Source organism: Saccostrea cucullata, unplaced genomic scaffold (genome assembly GCF_032062105.1).
Source record: "Saccostrea cucullata isolate Sc308-1 unplaced genomic scaffold, CSIRO_AGI_Scuc_v1 ctg1857, whole genome shotgun sequence".
In the NCBI taxonomy this organism is placed as follows: Eukaryota; Metazoa; Mollusca; class Bivalvia; order Ostreida; family Ostreidae; genus Saccostrea; species Saccostrea cuccullata.
Window position 1 is genome coordinate 166,897 of NW_026926193.1, and position 26,794 is coordinate 193,690.

General features: G+C 35.4%; 1 pseudogene; it reads left to right on the plus strand.

Annotated features, from left to right (window-relative positions):
• The first annotated feature begins 13,111 nt into the window (after positions 1-13,111).
• Positions 13,112-19,096, plus strand: LOC134271049 (uncharacterized; annotated as a pseudogene).
• The last annotated feature ends 7,698 nt before the right edge of the window (positions 19,097-26,794 follow it).

The window sequence follows — 26,794 nt, forward strand, 5'->3', positions numbered from 1 at the left end:
ATGGAGTATAAAGGGAAAATCTTTAATAATCTTCTTCTCAAGAATCACTGAGCCAGTGTAGACTCAAGTTTGTTCAAATTATGACCCCCGGGGGTAGGATGGGGCCAAAATGGCTGATCAAAGTTTTACACAGGACTTGATAGGGAAATATTTAAAGATCGTCCTCTCAAGTACCTCAAAGCCATGATTAGTAATATTTATATGGAATCATTATCTGACCAAATTATACGACCAAAAACGTGACTTAAAACAGAAGTTGGTAGATTTTCACATAGTAGGCTTCAGATATTTCCAACATTGAAGAAAATTATTCCTATTTGACTTCGTTGGTCAAAAAATTCCGTAAATAGTAAGGATTCAATAATGGTCAAGTTTAATCTAATATGATATCTGTATTGTATGTCATACAGTCCAGGACATTATTTATTGAACAGCCCTCGTATGTTGATTTGTATGTAATTATTCTACATACTGCTCCAGTCACGAACTTGATTGCGAAAGTACTGCGAATATTTGTAATTTACGTAAGGTCTGTAAGTCAGTAAAATTTCATCAGATGGAGGACCCTGCAATATTCACCAAAGGAGTTTATTAAGAAAAAGAATAAACATATCCTCTATATAATTTCCGAACAGTCCTGGTAATTTTTTCTTTCCATTTAATTTTTATCATTAATCATTTTCAGTGACGAATTATTTTATTCACAGACTGTCTGTAACACCCATGGAGCCTATTTACTTCAGACGGAAACACACGAGGAGGCCTTGTGGGTCTCAGAGGCCTTACTAAAGCCTGTACAGACAGGTAGGTGAACATCAGATGCCTTACTAAAGCCTGTACAGACAGGTAGGTGAACATCAGAGGCCTTACTAAAGCCTGTACAGACAGGTAGGAGAACATCAGAGGCCTTACTAAAGTCTGTACAGACAGGTAGGAGAACATCAGAGGCCTTACTAAAGCCTGTACAGACAGGTAGGTGAACATCAGAGGCCTTACTAAAGTCTGTACAGACAGGTAGGAGAACATCAGAGGCCTTACTAAAGCCTGTACAGACAGGTAAGTGAACATCAGAGGCCTTACTAAAGTCTGTACAGACAGGTAGGTGAACATCAGAGGCCTTACTAAAGCCTGTACAGACAGGTAGGTGAACATCAGAGGCCTTACTAAAGCCCACACAAACAGGTAAGAGAACATCAGAGGCCTTACTAAAGCCTGTACAGACAGGTAGGAGAACATCAGAGGCCTTACTAAAGCCCGTACAGAGAGGTAGGAGAACATCAGAGGCCTTACTAAAGCCCGTACAGAGAGGTAGGAGAACATCAGAGGCCTTACTTAAAGCCTGTACAGACAGGTAGGTGAACATCAGAAATAATAGATTTCAGTTTTGTAAAGAACTAAAAGTTTATTTTAATAATACAGCTCATCGCCCTACGGAACACTTTTAAAGGGGAAACATGTCTTTTTCAGCTGGATGTTCTCTTTGGTATGATTGTTCGTACTGGATAGGAGCTCATGATCAGGTCAAGGAAGGACTGTTTATCTGGAGCCATGGAAACGAAGGATTTCAGGTTTTATTTTGGTATCCTGGCCAACCAAACAACGCTGATAATCAGGACTGCGCGGCTCTTTCTCGTTCTGCTTATGTGCATGACTATCATTGCTCAGCTGAAATGGAATTCGTTTGTGAAAGAGATTCCCTCATGAAAGAATAAAAAAGATAGCAAAACATTTAGTACCTTTAATAGTCGTCTTTTAAGTTCTATGGCCAATACAATAACCTTGTCAGCAAATTCAATCTTTCATTTTAAATGTTAAATGTTGACTGACGTTTTTCATACTAATTGTTTGATTATTAATTTAAGGTAATTCCGTTCTCTTATGATGTCATAGGTTTTTGCAAAAACTGTAATTAGTTTAAATTCATACCTAATAGAACAATTTCTCTTGTAAGAATGTTTTACAATTGGTGTAATGATAAATATTGTAAAGTTAAAGAATTTTAAAAATGCATATTTTCTATATTTAATCAATTATTCAATCTTTAAAACATGTTGACAAGGGCAATAACTCTGTGAAGCCGATCGCATGAGAGTGCCTAGTGGGCCTCTAAGGCCTCTTCATTCAGGCATTTGCTTTATTGTAAATCAGTTTCCCTGATATTCACAATTCAAAAGTATCTTTTAAGTTTGAAGTATTTAGGAACACTCAACATCAGAATTATGCATTTAAACCAGTTTTTACATATTTTTCATAATACTGTTTACAAAAAATGTGCGATTTTTGTATGTTGACATACACTTCTGTTTATTTATGTTTCGCATCTTAAATAATATGGTGACCTATACATTTTCTGCAATAATTGGAAAGTTTAACGTATATTTCCTGAAAATAAATGCAATTTTTGTACTTTGAACCTATAAAATTGTGAGGGTGGAAACACCTTAAAGCAATATGAGCTGCATTTGTGAGAATTTTATTTTGCTGGTAAAATGTGTTATTATGATAAATCTGTATGAAATCTAGACCATTATGATTAATAAGACCAAAATAAAGTTTAAAAATGTACAGTATTATATAAGAAATCATTATTGTACAAGACGACAATAATTAAATTTTGCTTCAATCAAAGCTTATAAGAAGTTTTTCCATAGCAAATATGAACAAAAGAAGTTTATAAACGTTCTATTTTCCTGTCATTGAAATAGTTAATAACACATTTGAAATATTTCTTCCGATGTCAAACATGCAGCTCGTATTGCTTTAATGCAATTTTTTTGTAAAACAGTTTTTTTTTTGGCTAATGTACTGATGTTTGAAGCAGTAAAACGAGCATAATTGAGAGTGAAAATACAGAAAGTTTTTAATTGACGTCATATATTAGAACGAGGCAAAAACAGTTTAGATAAGGATATGCGATTTATCAATGATTATCCTATATTTATTAATTGCATGCTGGATTTTCCTGTTATTTGTTATTTTCCGATCATCTCCTAATATTTCATTGTTTGGTAATTCAATTGTTTTTTATTTCTATTGTGTATAAAACTGTATATATCTTTATCATGCTAATTTGGTATGATTTTTTTCTTGTTTCATTTTTAACAACTTTTGAGCTACTTTAATCACTTTTATGGTTTAATAAAAGTATTGATATAAATAAGATATTTCCTTTTCCATCATACACCTGGTTAAAAAATACATTTCATAATCTCGGAACAGGAGCGGATCCAGAATTTTTTTCCAGGGGGGGGGGTCCACCCCAGTCAAAAGAAATCCAATCCCAGAAAAAAAACTAAACACGCACCAACGTGAAAAACCAATTTGTGTGTGTGTGTGTGTGGGGGGGGGTGTTAGTCTATGACTTCTAATTCCTAAAATCTTTCTCTTTTCATACCCATTTTACATATATTCACGTTTACCAGGGGGTCAGCGTTTTCCAAGGGGGGTCACTTTTTTTTTGATTTTGTATAAACATGTTTTAACCTTCTCAATTCCAGGGGGGTCGAGGTCCACCCCCGATCCCCCTCTAGATCCGCGCATGCGGAGGAAAAGGAGAAAAAAACCAAATACATATCGATTGCGAAAAAAGCAAATCAAATTCATGAACAAAGCCAAAAACATCCGGATTTTCCAGAGGTTGAATTGAGTAGTTTTGATGTCTAGAAATTTTAAGGATGTTTATAGCATGCTAGAAAACGGATACTGACACTGTGTCAATGGCTTTGGGTTAAAGCGGGCAAAATATACATCCCTATCAATTTTGCTAAACTCTTTCAACAAATTCACCATCATTACTGATTCTGACGTGTAAGGCACCCAAACTGAAGCCACAGAGCCTATTGGGTCCGTTTTTGAACTTTTTATAAATACGGATATGACACTGTCTAATAGGCCAGGTAAAATTAATCTTTAGATTCTCATCCTAATTTGCAGAAAAATTGGGGCGGGTGGGCGGATTTTATTTTTTTATTTTCTATAACAGTTAATTTACATATAGGCCTAATTAAGTATCAACAAAACAATGGACGCCCCGTACACATTTTTTTCATTACCTTAATGCAAATACGAATAGATTTAATTCTTTTCATATTCTTTAAATATTTAAAGAAATTTTTTTTCTTTATTAAAGTTAAATATTTATTGTTAATTAACAAATTATCAAGTACACTTTATACGGCACACCCTGAACAAAATGAGGTGGGGATACCAATAAATTGTGTATCATTGACTTCTTATTTTGCAAAATCTATATAGATGTTCTAATAATTATTCTACTGAAAAATCTAGGCCTTCTGTTAAGTCTGTCTACGATGTTGTAGATTTTTTTTTATTTCAAAGCTAAGTCACACAGCTGGAGATCGTTATATATAACTTGACTTTCCTCGTCTAATTTTACTTAGTTACAATCTCTCTACATACTTGCTCCTGCCAGTGATGGTATCTATCTGTGTTTATGCTAATTTTTCTTCTCTGCTTCTCTATACTGATAAATTATCTTTTCCTTACACATTTAAACTGCTTTTATTGCCGATTTTTCTCCATTCTTCACATGGCGTTTTTGCTATAAATAGCGACACGCGACTTTTAATACAGACGGGAGATAACTTTTAAACTTTGAAACAAATTCTTACTGAATAAAAATACATGAAAATACCCAAAAATCAAAATAAAAAAACATCGGGGCGGGACATTTTGAGAGGGGCTGAGAATCTAAAGATTAATTTTATTTGGCCATATCTTAATATTTTCCCTTCTTAGATCTCTAACTTCACTTACTCTCAACAATGCAAATAGTGCCAAAGCAAAAGATGACTGAAAATAATACTGCTTCCTATGTTGAGAAAGCCAAATGCGGTACTGCACTTATTTATTAATCTGTGCATTGATTTGATTGGTCGACGCATATCACAAGATAATGACGATTTTTTGTACCTTGTCATCAATTTCTTCACCAAAAAAGACTCTAACGGATTTTTCCAACCATCTAAATTGATTAGAAAACTTATCCCTGACATATACCTTTTGAATGTAGAAAAGGAACATCCCTGCTCAGACAATTAAGCAACGAAATTTGAAATATGGTCAAGAGGTGGAGGCCAGGTTTGCTGAAATTCACAATTAACTATAAAATAATAAAAAAAAATCTGTAATCCTTGTTTATAAACTTTACCAATATTTTCTGATATGCTATCTTGCAAAAGTTTGTTTATATTTTCTCTATAATTTCCCAAAATTGCATTGGTACCGTAGAGGGAAATCGATTTGCCAAGGGGGCTAGCTGCCTGAACTTGGACCACTGAAATCGAGAAATTGCATCAGCCACATTATTCTTCAAATTCATGATATGTTGCGCTATATAAATATTAAACTGGAGAGTTTCCAGGACTAAGAAACGTAGCAGCACTATGAATCTTTTGTTTTTTGACGTTTTTTTTTATTAAAAATCTGCACTGATGCCATATTGTCTACATGAAGCAGCAGTTTAAGGTTTTTTAGTTTAGATGACTAAATACTTACGGTGTACCCAAAACTATGGAAACAACCTCAAATAATGTTATATTCCTAATACATTATTATGTCTGATGTCTGGAGACCAGTTTGTAGGCCAAGATAAACATGACCAATGAATTCCAAAAATTATCCCACAACTATATGCTCCTTAACTATTTGTAAAACATTTTCTGTCATTCCAATGTTGCTAAGGTAATAGCGTAGTACCACTAAAATTGAGCAAAAATTGGAACCCACACCTGCAAATCCATTCTTATTCTATTTGTTATTCTAATGACTTGAAATGATTTTATATTTCGCTCCATTGTCCCGGCTTAACGAGAAAAAGCTCTTCCTGCTGGTAATGCCTTAACTACAAAGGTCGTGCTCCTACAAAGGATTGAAACTGCTTGAGCGTTACCTTTTTACAACTTAAAACATTTTGGATTTTTGACAATTCCTTTATTTTGTCCTCTGGAATAAAAATCGTTTGAGTCATAGTGTCAATGCCTAAGCCTAAAAAACAAATACGAGTAGTTGAACCCTCTACTTCCAAATTTGGATATAATTATTTTAGTTTCAATTCGTGTCGGTTATTGTCTGAGAACAGTATGATTCTCTTAAAAAACAATTAGTCCGGAAATAGATATGTAACATAAAAGAACAGGCTTTTACGGAATATTTACGTTGGAGAACAGTGTTGAAGAACTGCATGTTGATGTAAAGACAGAGAACATTTATAAATATAAAGGGTGAAATCCAAATCTGCGAAAAAGGTAAGAATTAGGATGACATTTGTGGTAATATTTTTCACATGTATTTTGAAGAATTTTAAAGTTAAGAAACTGTTACGTTCAACGCGGCCGGGCTTGGTGTGTGGTGATATTTCTTGTATCACCGAGGCGTTACACTTTGGTTCGTTTACCAGTTAACTCAGGTTTTTGTTGACCAAGTAAGAATATACAAATTATATACAAATACAATACAATAATACATTGGGTTTCTTCTTGATTGGACAACCACTAATTGTGGTCAACGGGTGTCTCCCACAAGCAAATTTCTTCTTGTTCTGCCACTTTACAAAATACTGTCTCCTGGCACTTCCCCCACCTTTATTTGGTTCATTCTACCTATTCCCACTATTTGAAAACTAAGTAGAAAAAGGTCAGATTTTATGTGGGAATGGGTGGAATTTTTGTGTTAACAAAAAATTAATTATATAAACATATAAATACTGAATAAACATTGATCAATGAATAAAATATAGGATAGGTAATTTTGCTTTTTTTAAAATTATAAATAAGACTTTTTCCTTCATATTTGAAGGAAAAAATGGAAAGTTTTAAGTTAATTTCATCATCTATTGTTATTTGCAAGTGGGAATGGGTGGAATTGAGATTTTTAAAAAGTGGGAATAGCTAGAAGACACCCTTTATTTGTGGTATGCCACTTCTCCCTTTGCGTAACCAAGTGACTGCCTTATTCAGGTATTACGCTTTTGGTTCTTGTAGATCCTCAGTTATGTTCCCTCCTGTATGCCGTATTCAGGTCTTATTACTATAAGACGACCCACAGCTGATATCTAAAGCAAACACCGTCTTCAGAGGGGTTTCAAATGCACTCTAATACGACTTGTATTATTCCAGTGCAGACACAATACATTGTCAGTTTCAAACTATTTGAATGATCGTAAAATTAATATTTCTTAGTGTTTAAGACTTTAAACAAAAACGTAGATCTAACTTTCATACGAAAATAAACAACAACCATTTCCGTTTCAAAACTAATTGAAAATTTAGAAATAAGCATTGCCGTGGTAGGAATTGAATAGCAAGTCCAAATGCGCTTTGTAAAGTGATATCCATATCTCTATGCATTTGTTCATTGTACTAATCGATTATGTCGAAAATAATATATTTCTTTCGAATATAATTTATTATGTTTTCTTGCACCCAATTATGCAAAAAAGTTGTAAATAAATTAAAATACATGAAATTACGGTTTATGCATGGTAGTGATATAATACCATGATTATATGAGGTACATGTGCAATGTATGTGACCATGAAATGCATATTACGTACTAAATGAAAATGATTATCACAAAACATGTGGAGTTTTTTTGGTAATCGTGTATCATTCTATAATCTACAAAAATATTTAGAATAGAACACTTTAATTATATATGCAGTCATGCGAACAGCTACTTCTAAGTTGATACCGCGTTGAAAATGTATAAAAATATGTAACGGTTTCAGATTATAATTATAATGTTGTGTTAAATAAACTAACTATGTTATATTTTTTAGTTGTTATAAATAAGCAAATATTACAAGAATACCTTGTTTAAAGCACTTAATTTGCATCATTTCACCTTAAAATCGGCTTAACTTTTTCTATGGATCGCCATTACCTGTAATTTTCAATAACTCTTATAACATAACTGAAAATTATCGATTCATGATATTGTAGTTGACACTATATAGGGATCTTATACTGCCTCGTCAGTGAGCTAGCTTTTCTGGTGATGCGGTAGAGTCTCCTTCTAAGTTAATCAACGGCGAGCCTGTTTAACCCTTGGATGGGTGACCGCTTCACGTTACAAAATTGGTTGCATTGGTGTGACGCTGGTGTCTGGTGTCCTGATTCAGGAAGTCTAAGAGCTAGGACTTAGTCTCCATTTACAGACTTTGTGTCTGTGGACTGCAGGGGGTTGCCGTATCTGAAGTTCCGATCTGCTTCAGAAATCTCTAAGGCTAGGACTTTGCGTAAAGATACACTTCTGGAAAAAGTTGTGATTTATCATACTTTCTTTCTTTTTTTTTTAATTTCTTATGCCCCCGGTGATCAAAAGATCCTGGGGGTATATTGTGTCTGTCTGTCTGGTTTTTCTCCGACTGTTGTCAACTTTAATTAACCTAGCCCATAGCTCTATAGAGTGAGTGAGGCTACGCCTTTCTTCTATCACAGGTGCATTCATTGTGGCAAGACTTTTTTGACCTACGTATACACAAAATGCTACATTTAACCTTGGCCATTACTTTGAACAGTTAGAACTGAGGCATTCATACTTCATATGCATATTTGTTGTGAGAAGACCTTTAAGCTGATATAAATATATTTTATCTTTTGACCTTGACCTAAGAGTTTGACCCACTTAAACTTTGGTCATAACTTTTAACTGTTAGAACTATGGCTTGGATATTACACAAATTTATTCCTTGTGATAAGGTATCCGTATCCTTGTGATTCTTCCTTAGGATACAGACACTTTTGACCTTGACCTTTCGGGTTTGACATGTATTTGAGAGATTCAACCCTAGACATAAGCGTCCATACGGGGGCATCAGTGTTTCACAAACATATCTAAAATTTTTATTTGTTCCGCATGTCGGTTTGAGAAATTCTGCCTACATGCGCATGAAGCCCCATCACTTATTTTTCAATGTAAGGGCTTATAAGTTATTAGAAATTAAGACATTCAACGTCATTCAGGTCCACATGTCGTTCTATGCAAGCAGAATGTACTAGTCTTATTCTTACATTTAGATAATAATTTTGTTCAGTATAGTAAAATACATGTACATATATTTTATTTATTTGTATTCTTTATTATAAATACCGTACAAGGACATTCTCTAAACGTTAAAGAAGTATTATCTGCTTGCATAGAACGATATATCGATGTGAATGAGAATTTGTTATATTTTTAAGAATTTATATTAGCTCTAAGGGAAGGGGGCGCTATCGATCCACACTTGCGCCAATGGTCTGCCCCGACCCTTTCCTCTTTCAACAGTGATGCTTTCGATACAAGAAAAACCACTATTCAATATTTAAAAAAAATGCCAGTAGCTTTACTCATTTTCTAATTATACTATGAAACACATAATTTTTCTAACTGACAATAAGATCTATTAGTATTCAATACAATGTTTTAAAATAAATATCTAAAGGCATATTAAAATTCCAAAGGTACAAGATCTTTACACTGCAACTCCCGCTGAGGTGTATACGATGATAGAGGCACCTTCTGGGGCCAAATATGAATACAAAAGTCCAAACTTCAATGAGGTACTAAACATTACACTGATTGTTTGATTGATTGATTTTGTATATATATATATATATTGTTTAACGTCCCTCTCGAGAATTTTTCACTCATATGGAGACGCCACCACTTGCTGGTAGGGAGCTGCGAATTTTGTCTTTTACTCGGCACTCAGGGCCATTAAGCAGGGAGGGATCTATTGCTTGCCAGCACCTACTGCGACACGGGGACTATTTTTATATGGTCTCATCCGAAGGACCGATCTCCATGTCCCACAGTAGAATTCGAACTGAAATGTAAATAGAAAATAATTTATTGCATTTTAGAATTAAAAACACTGGTGTATAACTGTATATATTTTGATAATTTAAAAAAAAAATTAAGTAAAGCATTATGATGGATTAAGGAACTTACAAAGAGCTCTTTGTCTGTGAACGGACCCAAATGCGCCTCTATGTCGTCATCTTCGACGGCGTTGCCTTTATCATCATCATTTTCATTTACCTGTGATTGAACGTGTTTGTAATGTCAAAATGTTTTTCTGTGTGTTCCTGTAGAATGAAGATAGGAAGTTTCTGTCGGGATAAAAGTTTGTTGGTTGTAATATGTGTGTTATGTAAATCTTTGTTTTGTTGTGCGTGTTCTGATAAATGAAGTAATTTACTGACTGTAGGCTTGTTTTAGAGTGTTGCAAGAGTGTCCAGTTGTAGATATTGTTTGTGTCGTATTAATGTTCTGAATGATAATATTTCTTTTGTGGTGTCTGATGTGTTCATGTAATCTCTGTCTTTCTCTGCTACACACAACTGCATCTGCAGGTTTTCTTTAATCTGGAAAAAAGTTATATATCGATTTATTCACAATTAAACAGCATAAAACATAATTATAGTATTTCTTATACAATTAGTGCTTAAATTTTACCTTGTCCAATCTATCCATATTTCTGTAGATGATTTTCCATCTTTCGTCCGATGGCAGTCCTGGGGGCATAAAGCTCTTTCTGTTCAGATTCTCTAGAACAAAATCTCCCCCCTCACCCTAACTTTCGTTCCCACTCACACTGTAGGACTCATGATTTGCAATGAACTCTGCATTTACCACAGAGGGACACTGCATGCGAATCATTAATCACGGCGTAAGAACAAGGGTTTTCAAATACTGGTTCCCCAATAAGTAAATTGCAGCAGCCAGTTTTGTCGGTATTTACAACTAGGACAAACAAGTACCTGTATAAATAAACAGTTTAATACACGTAAAACCAAGTGTAGCAGGTAAAATGGCTTGATACCCCACGTATCATTTGAGAATGAGGAGTACCTATCTGATAATGCTGGAGTTCTCTTACGTTTGCATTCTTTTGTCGTCTACAGGGTCAACATTTTCATTGCGCTGTTGACTCACAACCTTATGGATTTGATTCATGATGAAATCATTTCTGATAAAGTATACCGAATAACATAATAACAAAATTTAAAATTTATTAATTATAGTGAAAATTGTCATTATTTTAAATAAGACTTAATACCTATTTAGTAAATTCTTGTTCATAGAAAAATTCATTTCCTTTCAGTTTGAAAATGATCGACCGTTTTGCCTCTGTGTCAAATTTTTGCCAAGAGGAGGGGGAGTAGTCTGGCCTGGATATTGACGTCTGTCATTATATGGACGACAGAGGTGATTACTGAACATTCCGAATTAAAGTCGGTCTCAACCCTTCATTTGCGACCTATGACCTTAAAATTGAAAAGAAAAAAACAATAAAACACAGTCACATACAGGCACTTTGCATCGTTTCGAAAGGGGGGACAGCCAGAGATTTTTTTTCTATTGGCTGAAAATGTTGACGAGAGGCAAATGCCTATTTACTTCCATATCCATTTTTTTACTTACAAAACACTATATTTCCTTTATATTACTTTACTTTAGTATACAGTGGGGGTGGGGGGGGGGGCAGCCTTTCAGTGAACATTTTTAATAGTAAATGTAGTGTTGGCAAAAAAGGGGGGACACTTCTACCCCCTGTTGCTACGTACATGACATATGTAAACAAATTTACTAAAAGGAGGAAAATATTTTAAAAAACTTTATTAATTAACCTAATTGTTGTCGAAAAACGATTTAATTTCATTTTTATCAGGATTTCCTCTCTTGACTGTGGACTCTTAGCAACTTGAGAACTGGTGTGTAGTGCTAGCTGGACTGGCAGCTGAATCCTCTCTTGACTGTGGCCTCTTAGCAACTTGAGAACTGTTGCTGAAACTACACTCAACCCTTCTTTGCTTCAATGAATATTTAATTTAAAGAAAACGATTAGTATGCAAGGAAATAACAGAAAATTATAGGATGTAAGTTCAAAAATCATGATATATTTTGGTTTAAAAATACAATATAATTATGCAAAATTGCAATTTAAAATTGTTATTGGAAATTAACGCACCCGTTTTCGTATATAGTAAAAGGGACTTAGCAAATGCCAGGGGGCCAACAAAGTTTCTGTTTTTTAAATAATATATGCTTTCGACAGCAGAACATATGACAGTGGCGTTTGGTTCTTCGTTGAATTGGTCTCCCATCAACCTTTTAAATAATCCTAATATGACAGCTTGTCATGAAGTAATCCTCCTCCTAAATCTCCCCGTTCTCAGTCTTATTTACAACCTCGGCAACCAAATTATATTTAATCTTCTTTCTCTATTTAACCCTAACCCTAACAAAAATAAAAACAAGAAATTTTAAACATGCGGAGACAAAAAATAGCGATCTAGAATTTTCATGAAATCATAGCTATTTTTTTAAAATATTTTTTTAAGAGCAGGCACGAAGCATCGGGGGGGGGGGGGGGGGGGGGGGCGGGGGCCCCACTTTTTTCCCAACATTACCTTTACTATAGAAAATGTCTATTGAAAAGATGGTCCCCCCCACTTTTTACCACAGTATATAAATAGCAAGGAAATATAGGGAAAAAAAATTCTAAGTGAAAGGAACCTTGAAAAAAGTTGGCCACTACCCCCCCCCCCCACCCCCCACCCCACCCAAGAAATAGGATTTTCGAGTTTGGGTAATTTTTTTTTTTATTTATTTATTAATTTTTTTTTTGCTTGTCAACTTTTTTTAGGTAAGTCAAAAAAAATTTTCTCAGGTTGGCCCCCCCCACTTTCAAAAACGATGCTACGTGCCTGAAGAGAGAGGGGGGTCAATTAGGAAGAGTGAGAGAAAGAGATGTGAGAGACAAATCAAAGGAGAGTGAAATTAATAGTTCATTAACCTCAGCATATTTAACGCATCCTTCGCACAAGTTATTTGTGCGGGCGGTAATTTGCCCCTCCTCCCTAAGCTTCTCCACAACAGAAACTTATTTTTTCCCATCAATTTTCAATACTCTGAACTCCCCTTCTTCACAAAATACTTGACGGTACAAATCCGGAGTCTGTTTTAAAAGTTTTATACACTTTTTGACCACCGTACAAACTTTCAGAGGATGCAATTAGTTATAACGGTATTTTTCATTGGTTGTACATTTTCATAATCAAAAGAACGCTTTGATTTGGGAAAATGCAGGACACCAACACCAATGATTGACCAAGAGTTAGTATGCTATTCCGAAGAACGCACAAAAGCACAAAGACTTAGTGATCTATGGAAAAAGCTTCATCTTAAACGGATCACGAGTTCAATCTATGGTGATGTTCTTCGATCAGGAGACAAACCTACAGTCCTAATCCAACAGATTTTGTATGGATCAAATCTAAACCAGTAATTTAACATGTTAATTTTTAACTTTCTAAACACATGTAGCACATTGCATCACAAAACTCCAATTTTTTTTTAGATAAAAGGACTAAAAACTTTCTTGTTAATGCTGATTTTTAATCAACAGAAGTTAAAACCAGTTTCTACAATTTTAGATACCCCAAGTTTGCTCTCTAAGTGCAGCGGCAGGGATTGATCTAGGGCATTTTTACTACCGATATTCGGTATTTTCCCCCATGAGAATATTTCCCCTGGACACCCAAATTTCCCACTTTGATCAGTAAAAATTTCCCCTAAAAATCTCAAATAATTCCCCCTTCTTTTTATTGTGTTCTCAAAACGCATTTCGCGAATTTTCTTGTCCCGTTCGCTAGGCTCTCGAATGTCTGTATCATCCAGACGTTTGCGCTTATCCACATGTCGAGGTTTGCGCAAACGTCTGGATGATACAGACTTCTGACCGTGTAACTTCAATCGAAATAATTTCAGAACAAATCAACTTATGAAGCAACAATGTCGCACCGAGAAGGCTATGACATTAAAAAGCTCAGAAAAGAATATGCTAAATCCTGTAAGAAAATCGACACGATGTTTAAAAAGCAAATGAAGCTTCCGGATTCTTATAAAGTTATTGAAAAAGCAGATTTAGAGACAGAACAAAGTTTAAAGGATCGTGATGACGAGTTGGAATGGAAATCTAAAGTCAGTTTAAAAGTGCTAAGGTGTATGGCAAGCAATTATGACTCTCACTCGGACATGAGAACATGAGAAATACCAGTGGCTTGCGTACAGTTATCCAAAACGAGGATATATATGTAAACTGTGTGAACATATCGGGAAAGAAAGTATATTTACACGCGGGTGTGGTTTGGGGGATCATCCTTCTCGGGTTTTAAACAATCATCAAGAGAGCAGAGTTCACCGAGATACCCAGATATTAAAAACATCAGGGAAAGAGGAGACTGTTTTTAAATTGTTACAATCTCAGGGAATGGAGAGAAAAAAATTGAATCGTGAAGTACTTAAGAAACTTATCATGTGTGCGAATTTTATGATTAGAAAACGATGGGCCCTTTCAGAAAACTTTGCAGAATTTGTGCAGTTTGTAGCTAGCCTTGGTGTTGAGGACCTAAGTACTCACTTGCAGTCAGCACCATTACTTGTCATCCTTTTCTGTCAATGATATTATAGAAAAATCAGTTATCATCTTGAACAGAAATTAATTGATTCTCTTAGAGTTAAAGAAAAATTCACATTATTAGCAGATGAAAGTACAGATGAAGCATGAAGACAACAGTTTGCATTGTTTGGGAGATGGAAGTTTCAGAACACTATCCAAGTTCATTACCTTGGTATAATTCATGTTGAGAAAACGGACAGCCTTTCTCTGACAGAAGCAATCAGAACATTTGTTCAAGCTAAAGGTGTCCCCCTGTCTAATGTCAGATTCCTAGCATTTGATGGCACAAATACCATGAGTGGGAATGTATCAGGTAATAAATGTCTCAAAGTAACATGTCAGATATTAATGATTATGTAGAAAAAAAGAATTCAATGTCAAATTGAAAATGAATCTTTGCTCTTGTTGGAGTCCAGCGCAGACTAAGGAATGAATATCCTTATGCTATATATATGAGCTGTCGCTGCCATAAACTTGCCTTATGCATGACACACTTGTTAAAAATGCATGAATACAGAGTCCTTCAAGACGTAGATGCAACACTGCTTAGTCTTTGGAAGTTATTTGAATACAGTAAAACTCGGTTAGTACGAACATGGATATTGCGAATTCACGGATATAGCGAAGTTATCTTGGATCCCCAGTTATATAAATTTAACAAATTCTTACACGGATATAACGAATTACGGATATAAAGAAGTAATTTCTCAAGTCCCAGTGACTTCGTTAAAACCGAGTTTTACTGTATAGTCCACGCAAGTTTGCTGTCTTTGCGCGAGTTCAAGAGGCATATAACAAACAACCACTTACATTGATAAAAGCTGCTACAACCAGGTATACAGTAATTGGTTTACTTATTCTGCTACACAGTTTAAGAGAATTGTAATATGTGATGTCATGATTATGATATAATATTTTGATTTAAAACTTGAAGTTGAAATATTTTTTAGGTGGTTAATCCATGGCAATGCATGCAATAGAATTGTATGTCGGTTTTGGGAACTTGTGGATTGTTTAGACAGCTTGTGCGAAGAAAGGCTAGAACCCGAGGTGTTTGGGCTGAGAGCATCATTGTTGCGCAAGGATGTCATAGCTATGATATTATTGCTGTGTGATGTGCTTAGAATAGTAAACAATTTGAGTTTATTTTTACTAAATGAAAACATTAATCTCACTGACATTCCACACAGAGTACGTGAAACACTGGAAAGATTAGATAATTTAATCGAAATGTTGAATGAAAGGGGTCAGCATTAAAAACTGATTTTCTCGAAAGTTGATGACTTTTTTCTTGAGGTTATAGACAGAACATCACTGCAGCGAAGAATCAGACATGATGGTCACCGGAATGTCCCTGTGCAGACACCTGAAGATTTTTTGTTAGGCCTAAATTAAAATATTGTTTGTTTGCCCTTTACCGACCCAGATTTTTAGCAATGGGTAGGTAGGTAGGAAAAATATTTTATTTTTTTTGACATCAAATTAATATCAAAATTATAGAAATTCAATATTGTCGTGTACATATTCCTTGTTATTGGAACTTTTGCTTCATGGAACAAAATGTACTAGTACTTATTAAACAAATCTGGTATACTATACGCTGCATATCTATCTTTGTATGTCAATACAAAAGTGTTTATTGATTTTTATTTTTAAAAAGTGGAAAAAAATACTTTGTTTACTTTAAACAATATATGGAAACAGTTGGATTTTTTTTTTGAATTCCATTCAATGGGTGTATTGCTGATATTAGTCCCACCTTTCATCACATATATTTATTCTTGGGATTAAACGTTTTTAAAGTTATTATTAAAAAATAAGACTTGTATGACATGTCTTATCTTAATTACGTTTACACATTGTCTAGACTAAAAATACTTTCCTTAATAGTGTAGTAAAACCTCGCAATATTGTGCGTTTCCTGTTTTAAGTCTGACCCCAAATTTAATCATGGCGATTAAAATATCAACAAAGCATGACATCCTTCAATGTTTTCAACATTTAAAACTACATTTGCGCTCTTTCTTCTTGGATTTGGTAATAAAATTAAAGTATGACAATTTTGTTTTTTGTCAGTGATATTGGCGAAATTTATTTTGAAATCGATTAGTAGCATCGAAGTGCTTCCAACGACCTGCAATATCATCTTTACTTTATGAGCGTGGTAGTCAGCACATTCATTGACCTGATCAACAAGATCAAATATATATCTGCAAGAATTTTTTTTTTAACCGCTATGGTGTCAAACACTTCATTCAGTTCCTAATGTCAATCATCAACACGCGACTGAGAAAAGGAAAAATCAAAGCATTTACATTTTCACGTGGAAAAAAATGGACAAGAAACAAAACAAATAAAAAAAGATTGTAAATGAAAAGTACAATAAAATATTTTGAGTCGGGCTTATTTTCGTGGGTCGGTCGGCTAAGGGCAAACAAACATAATTTTAATTTAGGCCTTACTCACAGGCCTTCCATTCATCAGGTATCTTCGTGGTGAAATTATAGAGGCATTCAGCTTTTCACCGGTTCTGGGGTCTTTTGGGGTCTTAGACCCAAGGAACTTCCCTGATGCAATTGGAGAACTGCACGACTATGGGAAGGTTAGTGTGAATGTAATTTAAATCTTGTCAACATATTATATGATGATCAATCTACGGGAAATATGCAATCAGCATTTATTATTTGAAATAAATGATTACTTTTATACCATGACATCCAGACTTTGGCAGATTTTTATGCACACTCCTACCCCGAATCCCTGCTGACTTTGAATCTGCAGATGCAGTGGTTCTTGAATTTGGATCATTTCAAATCTCATTTGTTTGTTATTAGGTAAATAATTTAAACTGTTTTACTTCAGTCAAAATTTTATAAAGTTTTGACTTTACCATATTTACTTTTTCAAATTTTACAAGGTTTTAGCTTTACCATGTTTACTGTTTTACATTACTATTATTTTTAAACTCTAAACACAATAATAATTATTATTATTAGTTTTTTTTTATACAAAATAGTTATCGTTTCATTACTATGATTACTTTACCAGTTAGCATGCACCAGATTCATCCTAGAAACCAGAATTTCATTTTGTAAGTATGACTTATTTTTTATATATTAATTTACAAGAAGAACCAGTTGGAAATTTTACATAATTTATTTTTAAAAAGTTCAATTTTCTGATTTTGGATTCATTTTAAATTAGCTTATCTAAAGTAATAAAATTCTACATACTAATACCCTGTTTTAATATTTAGACAGCAGCTTTTGGACCAAGGACTGCAACCTACATTGCCAAACACCCTTAAACAGGCTAGAAGAGAGGGGGTCATGGATCTAATCTACCCAAAGATGATGCAGTTGCTTGAATTAGGATGCTTAATTCCTTGCTCCACAGCTACTGTTGAGAGGGGATTTAGTTTGATGAACTCCATCTGCACAATTTACAAATTTACGAAACCGACATAATCAGTCAAGTTTTGATGAAAATTTGTAAGGAAGGGAAAGACAGTTTTTCTAATGACGAACTTGAGGCCATGGTGGATCTGTTCAAAAACAAGAAAAACAGGAAACTTAAAGTTTTAAGGAAACTTATAAAATTTATTTTAAGAATTGTAGTTTTTCTTTGCCTTCCAAGTGATATACAAAGTAGTGAAATTGTACATCAATTTTATAGATCAGATTTTGGAGTTTTAAAACTTGAGTAAAGAATTATCAAAGTTTTCTATTTTAGTTTTTTATTTTTCAATTAAAAACTAAAAATTTTAAGTATAAATACTAAGAAAATGCATCTCGTAAATATGATTTTCTTTGCTGTTTAATGCATTCCAAAGGGTCTTAAAAATTCTGAAATTCAATTTCGGACGGGGGGCTTCGCCACCCTGGGCCCCCCATTAGGGCTCTGCCCTGCACCCGCTGGGGGCCTGAAGCGGACCCCCGACTGATTTTTCCCAATTTTTCTAGGAAGGGTACTTTCCAGAAAAAGCTAGATTAATCCCTGAGTGGGGAACTGACCATAAGATGGACGCAAAGAAAGAGTACCTACAGATCAAAAGAGCTATTAAAAATGGAAACTGATGTACAAACATCTGGTCTTACTTTATGCTCAACTTCTCTTCTAGGGGCTACCAATGATGGGAGAGTGGTTGATAATGAAAGCACCGGACTCCTAGAAATTAAATGTCCCTTCTCCATTTTAGGACAAAATGTAACACCGTTGGGAATATTTGATATTACGTCAATGAATTCGAAACATTTTTGTCTTAAGGTATCCGACCCATATTAGGACCAAAATTTCTAACCTTAAATATCAATTGTTTTTAAAATATCCTGATATTATTTGAAAGCCCATACATATCTATTATGCATTCAATTCCATTGAATCTGAGGCTAATATGGATCGGATACCTTAAACTCAGTGAATCGGGCTCAACATTAAAGAAATCACATAAATACTATGCAATTCTTATGGGTCTTCATTGGGCTCCCTTGGGAGGACTTTGTGGTATGGATTGCAGCTAAGTCAGACAACATTTTCATCGAGAAAATTTACTTCAATGAACAATATGTAAAAGGCATGCTACCCAAATCAGTTGAATTTTACATGAGGCATATTTTTCCACTCTAGTCAAATTATTGAAATATATGTGTATTCAATTTGGAATTACTAAACTTTAATGTAAGTAATGTAAATTGTAAAAAAAAAAAACCATTTGTTTGGTAATTTTTTTTCAGTACTTACTCAAGACTCATCTGTTGTTGGTTTCCAACGACACATCTGTTGTTGGTTTCCAACGACAAACTTGAAAATCTTTACTTATGAGAGGCGCATTAGTAAGGAGGATCACTCCTTTCAAAATGTGGAAATTCTTTACCCGTCCAATATTCCTCTCCACATGAATACGGAGCTGTTCAATTTCTTGGATCCTGTAGACATCATCCGTAGAAAATTGATTCACATTACCTAAAATAAAAAGGAAGATTTTCTGACATGCAAGACTGGAGATATATAAGTTGAATTACATATTTTTCTGACTTAATTTTCTAAAAATGCATGGTTATAAATTTTATTGTCAGACTATGTATTTCAGTGAAGGAAAAAAAACCTATTATTATCATTTTGGAAATAATCTGTCCTTTGCTGATATGACATCCCCCTCTTCCCGAAACAGATTGTCATCTTCTTATTGTAACGTCATGATACCGCTTCAACTTCAGTAAAGAAAATAAACATCATAAAAAAAACTTAGTGTCACAATCATGGCTACTTGAAGATTCATAATATGAAAGCCTACTCTAAAAGTTTTCCGGCTAAAGTATTTTTTTTAAATTAGATTATAAGATGCCAACAGAAAAAATGAAGAAAAATCATCTTATTGAATTTTAAATTGAATTGAGAAATTATATTACTTTTATAATGGCAAATTTTTAAAGAGTGGCTCAATAAAAAAATATCTGGTCAATTAATGATCAGTATGACTATTAAGCCCTACATGAAGCTGGATAGTCAAACATTGTTGACATTCCTACTTTATAATTTGTTTAAGGCTATCATTAAAATATTTTTGTTTAATGTATTCTGACCAACATTTTTCAAGGTGGGTTAAAGTAGGTAGTTTTTTTGCAGTATCTAAAAGTTGATGAAAACCAATGACTTTTTTCAAGCGGGGGTATATAGAAATCATATTTTTTTGTATTTTTTCTTGATACTCTGGATAAGACAGATTTAGTATTCATTGCTTTAAGAATGTTCTGTCAATGCAAGAAAAAAACATCTTAAGGAAATTATAAACCCTCTTTAAATTGAAACTATTTTTATTTCCCTGAAAACTAATCCCCCAACAAAAATAAAAAAAAAAACACTAAAATCTAAAGTACTGAATTCAAAGAGTGGGTAGGAGCGATTATGACGGGAAGGTCGGATTACATCAAACAAACTTTTTGTTTGTTGGTCTTTAAATAGTCTTTTACTTGAACAGCCACAAAAAGATAGCAAATGAAGGTAATCCTGTGTTTAACTTTGTAATTCCATCCTCGTCTTTGATGTGTTCCACCCCCACTTGTGCTTGCCAAGTTTCTCCCTTATTTTCTGAATGTATATACCGGGTAATTTATCATACATGTACCTACACTTCAATTTATATTCACCACGCCTGAAATACTCTTCAACTCCCGTGCATGTACCTTAATAGATATTAATAAAACTTTTTTGATTAATGTGGGGTATATAAAAATCGATCACATTAACGATAAATATTGAAATATTTCCCGGGGTAGGTCTTATAATTTATCTTGTAATAAGACTAAACCTTTGTTGATTCACGATATAATCTCCTTTTTTCCCTTTTGACGTCTTTCCTCCGATCTAATGTCTTTATAAGCAAACAATGAAGGGGCGTAGTTATCATCACTGGGATAAACTCCGTGCCACCAATGCAAAAAAAAAAAATGATCGGAACAGACCCAAGTGTGGTCGCCTGGTTCCCACTTATCCCTGTTGATGTGTAGTCGCCTGGTTCCCACTTATCTGTGTTGACGTGTGGTCGCCTGGTTCCAACTTATCCCTATTGATGTAAGGTCGCTTGGTTCCCACTTATCCCTGTTGATGTGAGGTCGCCTGGTTCCCACTTATCCCTATTGATGTGAGGTCGCCTGGTTCCCACTTATTCCTGTTGATGTGAGGTCGCCTGGTTCCCACTTATCTGTGTTGACGTCTGGTCGCCTGGTTCCAACTTATCCCTATTGATGTAAGGTCGCCTGGTTCCCACTTATCCCTGTTGATGTGAGGTCGCCTGGTTCCCACTTATCCCTATTGATGTAAGGTCACCTGGTTCCCACTTATTCCTGTTGATGTGAGGTCGCCTGGTTCCCACTTATTCCTGTTGATGTGAGGTCGCCTGGTTCCCACTTATCCCTGTTGATGTGAGGTCGCCTGGTTCCCACTTATCCCTATTGATGTAAGGTCGCCTGGTTCCCACTTATCCCTGTTGACTGCTTTGATCCACACTCTTCGCTTTAACTCATCCTTGTAATGGTTAAGGGGCATTTGAATAAACGCATAGAAGACCCATGATAATGGAATGACCTGACTACCCTTGGAATAGAATAGTCCAAGGGTATATAAAGCAATGTTTTAGGGAAATCAGGCATTCAGAAGTTAGGTGAAGAAGCCGGCAGCTGAATCAAAAGCTGAGAGAAGGGAATTGTAGAATAGAGAAAAGAAGCATCAGTGGCATGTATTCCAAGGAAATTGATAGTAAGTGATGAGTGTAGTAAATCTGAAGAAGATTGAGACACTCAGTTCTTATCTATCAATAGGAACCTAGGAAGAGAAACACGGTGCAGTAGCAATACCCAGTCCACGTCTCTAGATAAGAAAAATTTTAATACAGTGTGATTTTCCCTCAGATAGAGCGGCCGTACAATTATTAGTCCAATCATTAACTCAGATAGAGTAGGAGAAAAAGCTATATACTGTACATATATCCCTTGTAGAACCCAATCATACACGTTACATTTTGGTGGCAGCCGGTCAAGGGATAAAGGACACGACTTTTTCTGATTAATTTTTTATTGTTGTCTGATTTACTTTGTTAACATTTGTGATAATATTGACACCGGGTACACTGAAGAAGTGATACCGGGTTCTTTTGTATAAATGTACTGACACTTGTTGCTCTGAACTGGGTACAGTGTTGTGAAACGAAGTAGTGATACCGGGTGCTATTGACACCGGGTGCTGGAAACTCGGTTCAGTGTTACCAAGTACTGTGAAGCAGAGTAGTGATACCAGGTGTTGAGAACCAAGTGCAGTGGTACCAGGTGCAGTATCACCGGGTTCTCACTTTACCAGGTATATTATTCTTGAGTGTATAATACTGTTGTAAGATTTTTTGTTACTGAGTATTGTGTGTCAAGTATTACAGCCTTAGGTTGTAGAAAGTTGTAGGGTGCTAAACAGTGAATATTTAGAATTAGAATACTGAGTAGTTCTTGTGAACAGGGAATGAGTATGGATAATATAGAAGCAGAGCTCTACGCTGATCTAAGTGCAATAGATGCTAAGAGAGAAAAATTGAGAGAAACATTAGATAGGATGAAATCGACGCCCCAGACTACAAGATCAAACATAGTTCCAGACTCGGGTGTAGATGTTAGAGACAAACTATTAGAAAGTAGTTTGTATGAATTGACATCTAAATCAGCCAGTAACCGTGGTGCAGAGGGTACAATTAATATGAGAGACACCTTTCGTCACGTTGATTACCCACAAGCAAGTTACACGCTGTATGAGGATGAACAAAGGGACATAAGAGGAGCCAGTAAATATGACTCGCTGAGGAAGAGTTCACTTAGACAACCTGTGTTTTCCGAGGCACGATCCACACCTGGGTTCTCTTGGTGTACTCCAAGTGCTTCAACAGCGACAACTAGTGTGACCTGGACGACAGGGATAGGAACTGGTCATGGTTCCCATATTGGATACTATCAAAACCCAAATATGAGTACACAGGGCACACAAAGTTATAATGCAGGAGGTTCATTTGGCAAAAACATAATGAAACCAGCGACATACGACGGAACCGGGTCTTGGATAGACTATAAGGCCCACTTTGAGGCATGTAGCGATATAAACATGTGGAATGCGCGCCAGAAAAGTTTATATCTTGCAGCGTCATTGAGAGGACAAGCACAGACTGTCCTTGGTAACATGAAGGGAGGTACGGCTTGTACATATATGGATTTATGTAATGCACTGGAAGACCGCTTTGCACCAGCCAATCAAACAGAGTTATATCAGGCAATGCTGAGAGATAAACGACAAAAGGTGTCCGAGACATTACCGGAGCTCGGTGAGAGTATAAGACGCTTGGCTCACCTAGCCTACCCGACAGCACCTAGGGAAGTCACAGAAATGATTGCCAAGGATCAGTTTGTTGATGCGTTGACAGATTTTGATATGCGCTTTCGCATTCAACAATCGAGGCCTAAATCGCTAAATGATGCTATACGTTTGGCGGTTGAAATTGAGGCTTTCTGTAGAGCCGAACGCCAACGTCGGCATGATGTCGGATTTGCACGAGTAGCTACTGGAGATCAAGAAAGTATAACAGTCTCAAAATGACTCAAGTTTGAGAGATGAAATGAAGCGGCTACGTAATGAACTGCAGGAATCGTTAAGAAGTTTAGAAAGGAAAATGGCAGACATGGCTATTACAAAAGAGACCCCCAAAGCACCAGGTTTTAAATATTTATTTAAACCAGATGCTTTTCCATATAAATGTCACAATTGCGGAAAGCGTGGTCACATGATGAAAAACTGCTTGGTAAAGCTTAAGAAAACTAATGAAAAGATGCAGAAACCCGAGTCTTACGGTGAACCAAAGACTGGAACAGAGACTCAAACCGGGAATAACACCAACCAAGTAGTATCTATTACAACTGCGGTCAAGGAAGGATAATTAAAACAAGAAACTGGCTTGTTAATCAAAGCTTTGGTGAATCATGTGCCATGCAATTTGTTGGTTGATGCCGGGGCAACCTTGACAATTTTAGCGGATAGACTTTACAATGAAATAGAAAGTGAAGGGGATGGTAGACTAGAGCCTGTTACTCAAAGTATTCTAGGTGCGGATGGAACACCCCTGAAGGTTAAAGGAAGAGGGAAATTTTCACTTCGACTAGGGGATAGTGAATTTCAATGCCATGCTGTTATAGCAGATATCAAAGGTGATGGCATCTTGGGTTTAGATTTTCTCAAGTCTAACAAATGCTTATTAGACGTATCTGAAATGAAAATGCATATTTATGGAGTGAAACATGAATTGCATTTACAAGGACATAGTGGATGTTTCTGTGTGAAACAAGAAACAATATCTAGGCTTACACGAAGGGAAGTCACATGTTCAAGTCAGTTACATGCATCACATCTCAGGATGGTAACAAAGAGACCAAAGTTGAAGAAGTCAAGCCAAGGAAAAACCAAAGCTGAAGTGACCAAACCTCATATCGGTCCCACTGACAGTTTGGCTTGTGGTTTGTCTAATTGTTACAAAGGAAAGCTTAAATGTGAGCAGTGTGCTCGTATCTTTGCCAAGAAGACTGTGCTTAGAAGACACTTGAACAGAACACGTAATTGGAAAGAGCCAAAAGAAACCGTAGAGTCGGGACTAGTGGGAAAGTCTCCAAATATGTCCCCTGGGAGTACAGGTCAGGTTAAGGTGGAGGATCCAGGAGAGCTTATTTTCGAGGAGACAGATTTAGGGGTTAGAAGGACGCGTAGAAAGAAGATGGCTCCCTGTCTACCAGGATTGAAAAGATGACCTGTGGAAACAAGTATCGGAAGAATGGTGAAACAGTAGTGAGACTAGAAGACATTTGGTTTGAATGAACAATCTTAATGATAAGGGATTTTCTGTAATTACTCTTTGTACTTGTTGTATGTGTTTAAAAAAAATGTTTGATAGGTTCTTTATAAAAATAGTGTTCCCTGAATTCCAGATAGTTTCAGCCTAAAAAAAAATGAATAATATAAATAGTAAAAAAAAATCCTTTAGTTTTGAATCAAATCACATACATCACATCACATGATATCAGAGGCGTGGGTAATGTAATGGTTAAGGGGCGTTTGAATAAACGCATAGAAGACCCATGATAATGGAATGACCTGACTACCCTTGGAATAGAATAGTCCAAGGGTATATAAAGCAATGTTTTAGGGAAATCAGGCATTCAGAAGTTAGGTGAAGAAGCCGGCAGCTGAATCAAAAGCTGAGAGAAGGGAATTGTAGAATAGAGAAAAGAAGCATCCGTGGCAAGTATTCAAAGGAAATTGATGGTAAGTGCTGAGTGTAGTAAATCTGAAGAAGATTGAGACACTCAGTTCTTATCTATCAAAAGGAATCTAGGAAGAGAAACACGGTGCAAAAGCCATACCCTGTCCACGTCTCTAGATAAGAAAAATTTTAATACAGTGTGATTTTCCCTCAGATAGAGCGGCCGTACAATTATTAGTCCAATCATTAACTCAGATAGATTAAGAGAAAAAGCTATATACTGTACATATATCCCTTGTAGAACCCAATCATACACGTTACATCCCTTAGGAAACGGGAGACACTTCCCCCCCCCCCCCCTTGATCTCGCATAAGCATTACAGACATTCCGACATTTGTTAAGGACAGACGAGACGTTCCTTTATAGTAGATAAATTTTTCAAAGATTTTGTCATTGAAGTGTTTACTCACAAAAAATGAAGGTACCTTACCAGGCATTTCTGCAAGATACCAGGGGTAGTTTTCCTTATGGTCCCTTATTGGAAGAAAAATGATTTTCCAATTTCAAAGGTTTAAGCGTCTGGATTTTGTAAAACGTTTAGAAACTGGTTTAGAAATCAGAATGTTAATAAGATTTTGAACATTTTTCATACATTATGAAGATATACAAAACAGATATTGAGGAACGTCTCAACTGACCTTAACACAGCAATTTTTAACCATAATTTCGGAATTTCCGCCTTGTTGCTACAGACGCTGTATCATATCGAAAGTGTTTATGTGCATGCACTATTGCTGCGGGACAGATACATTTAATGAGCTTATTATATGGACAGTCCTTTGGATAATATAATTATACGGATATTGTTTGTGAAATTTTTACCCTCCGTCAAATGGTGATCTCAATTTCAATTGGTAAGGTCGGGTATACCAGTAAGAATATCAGTTTGTCGTTCAATGTAGTTTATATCACTTTCAAATTAAAGTAAAAAAAATCATGTTTACACTACATGTTCCATATACTAGTCTTCTAGTCAATATTGTGGTGAAAGGTAAGTGCGAGATATGGAAAAGGTAGGGGGGTCCTACCACAGTAAGTTTTAAATCCGTCCTACCACTATAGTATAGAACTTAAGTCGGCATGATTTCCGAAGTAGAATTTTTAACTAATGAATAAAAACAAATGTTGTCAGCGTTAATTAACAAACACATTTAAATATATGTATGCATTCAATTCGTTAAAAATAAATCACATTTTCAATCAGCCACACTAGTCTTTTTCAATGTTGATAGCCCCTTTAAAAAAAACCATCGAAATTAAAAGCATAATAAGTTTGCAGTGATCGCAAGGGAATGCTTCTGTTGTGTAATCATTATTTATTTTCGAAAATCATAGATCTATATGGTGTGGTGTTTTATTTTTACCGTATACGATTAAAAAAAATAATCATAACACACCTGGAGCAAGCCCCTGTGGAAGAGATGTAATAAAAATATTCTTCGTGAAAGGTTGTCTTTTTTTTTTTTTTTTTTTTTTTTTAATTTTTTAG